Source organism: Eucyclogobius newberryi, unplaced genomic scaffold, assembly GCF_026437365.1.
Source record: "Eucyclogobius newberryi isolate DKJ021-1_F unplaced genomic scaffold, fEucNew1.0.hap1 SCAF_6, whole genome shotgun sequence".
Lineage (NCBI taxonomy): Eukaryota > Metazoa > Chordata > Actinopteri > Gobiiformes > Gobiidae > Eucyclogobius > Eucyclogobius newberryi.
This window is the reverse complement of record NW_027316278.1, coordinates 35784320-35787190: the sequence shown is the minus strand read 5'-3', so window position 1 is coordinate 35787190 and position 2871 is coordinate 35784320. Positions and strand designations below refer to the sequence as shown.

At 43.4% G+C, this 2871-nt stretch overlaps 1 non-coding gene across 1 annotated transcript; it reads left to right on the top strand.

Annotated features, from left to right (window-relative positions):
* The first annotated feature begins 2510 nt into the window (after positions 1-2510).
* trnac-gca (transfer RNA cysteine (anticodon GCA)) lies at positions 2511-2582 on the top strand. Its single transcript has one exon. It is a non-coding gene; the product is annotated as a tRNA-Cys (tRNA).
* The last annotated feature ends 289 nt before the right edge of the window (positions 2583-2871 follow it).

The following is a 2871-nucleotide window of genomic DNA, read 5'->3' as shown; positions in this document are numbered from 1 at the left end:
CACATTCTCTCAACTCCGCAGCAGCATGTGCTGTGTGATCTGAAAAGACCTCAAAGGCTTGCCTCACACCACATGGAAACCTTGATGAGCCTGTAAGGTCTATCGCACAGACACAAGATAAGTCAAAAACTACTGACAAATCTGACAAGTCTGACAAATCTGACAAATCTGACAAATCCTTTTTCTTTAGGAGAATACCCAGTAAACGCCCAACCTATAGCATTTGTATGATGCTAAACCTATTTATAAGCATTACTAGTGCCCCTTTTCCATTAGCACCTACTTTGCTCAACTCTATTCAGCCCTGCTTTAGCACATTTCCATTTGGTGCTACCGCCTCAGACCAGGTACACTTTTAGTACCCTCTTCTCCCTTGGGCCAAGTCGAGCAAAGCAGGGACTAAACGTGACGTCCACAGACTATCAGATGTTGATTGGGTAAAAGTGTAACGTTTCTGCAGCAGCAGAAGTTGTCGGAACACTGTTGTGGCATCTGTAAACAAGCTGCGCCTTACACAAGTTTCGTGGCTTAAGGATAATAAACAACTGTTGTGCAAAAGCTAGCGCAGCTGGCATCGGCTGTTTCCTCCGGTCCAGAATAAAGCCACTCATGTCAAGACGACAAATAAAACAAGCGGAACCGTTCTACTTTAGATGCGCGTTCAAACTGTGTATTTAGCCTTTTTTGAATGGGTTGCAATAGGGCAGATAAAAGTTTGGAATGCACAGAAAAACGGCATGAGGTCAAACTCAGTCAATACCAGAGGAGGGTAAACTACAATCAACCCTTAATAAAAAGGTAGATAAGTGTGCAAGCTTCAAAGCTCAGCTAACACTGTGTGATTGTGTCAATGTGTCCTTGCCACCCTCATATTTGGAGATAGATAGGGGAGTATAACTCAGTGGTAGAGTATTTGACTGCAGATTAAGAAGTCCCCGGTTCAAATCTGGATGCTCCCTTTCCTAAATAGAATTTGTATTTGTTAAAAGACCAACTGCAATGTTGGCATTCCGCAGACTGCCCTTTCAACTTCATACCAATGTCTCAAGAGGGTGTAAGATGGCATTTAAGATACAGTTCCGCCCCTTTCCTTGACTTGATTTTAGCTATAGCTTTTTTGCACTTGGTAACACTCTGTCATCGTCGTAGTGAGCGTGGTTGATTAAGACATCAAGACAACATCCTCTGCAAACAACAGTGGCGCAAAGGCCTGACCATCAGGCGCTCGCCTTCGAGCCTAATGCATGAGGTCAAATCTTATCCTTGCTTTGAGAAGTATTTAAAACAAATAGATAGGTGTGCAGCGACACAGCATATAAAGTATGATGTAACAGTTCTGTTGAGCCAATGCATGTGCTCCACCAAATATTTCAGAATATACACAAGTGAGGTGGCTACAGGTACATCTTGTATATTTTGAACAAAAGGACAGTTGAAGAGTTCCTGATTACGTTTGCTTTTCACATAATAGTCAATCTACAGCAATTTACACGTCCTCATTCAGCGTTGTCGCTAAGCATCCAAAAGATATGCCTATGCCCATCCATCATCAATGAGAAGGAGCGGAAAAACGGGGCACAGAAAGTACAACACACAATGAAGTCCCCTGAAGGTTTCCATGCCCACATTCTCTCAACTCCGCAGCAGCATGTGCTGTGTGATCTGAAAAGACCTCAAAGGCTTGCCTCACACCACATGGAAACCTTGATGAGCCTGTAAGGTCTATCGCACAGACACAAGATAAGTCAAAAACTACTGACAAGTCTGACAAATCTGACAAATCTGACAAATCTGACAAATCCTTTTTCTTTAGGAGAATACCCAGTAAACGCCCAACCTATAGCATTTGTATGATGCTAAACCTATTTATAAGCATTACTAGTGCCCCTTTTCCATTAGCACCTACTTTGCTCAACTCTATTCAGCCCTGCTTTAGCACATTTCCATTTGGTGCTACCGCCTCAGACCAGGTACACTTTTAGTACCCTCTTCTCCCTTGGGCCAAGTCGAGCAAAGCAGGGACTAAACGTGACGTCCACAGACTATCAGATGTTGATTGGGTAAAAGTGTAACGTTTCTGCAGCAGCAGAAGTTGTCGGAACACTGTTGTGGCATCTGTAAACAAGCTGCGCCTTACACAAGTTTCGTGGCTAAAGGATAATAAACAACTGTTGTGCAAAAGCTAGCACAGCTGGCATCGGCTGTTTCCTCCGGTCCAGAATAAAGCCACTCATGTCAAGACGACAAATAAAACAAGCGGAACCGTTCTACTTTAGATGCGCGTTCAAACTGTGTATTTAGCCTTTTTTGAATGGGTTGCAATAGGGCAGATAAAAGTTTGGAATGCACAGAAAAACGGCATGAGGTCAAACTCAGTCAATACCAGAGGAGGGTAAACTACAATCAACCCTTAATAAAAAGGTAGATAAGTGTGCAAGCTTCAAAGCTCAGCTAACACTGTGTGATTGTGTCAATGTGTCCTTGCCACCCTCATATTTAGAGACAGATGGGGGAGTATAGCTCAGTGGTAGAGCATTTGACTGCAGATCAAGAGGTCCCCGGTTCAAATCCGAAGGCTCCCTTTACTTAAATAGAATTTGTATTTGTTAAAAGACCAACTGCAATGTTGGCATTCCGCAGACTGCCCTTTCAACTTCATACCAATGTCTCAAGAGGGTGTAAGATGGCATTTAAGATACAGTTCCGCCCCTTTCCTTGACTTGATTTTAGCTATAGCTTTTTTGCACTTGGTAACACTCTGTCATCGTCGTAGTGAGCGTGGTTGATTAAGACATCAAGACAACATCCTCTGCAAACAACAGTGGCGCAAAGGCCTGACCATCAGGCGCTCGCCTTCGAGCCTAATGCATG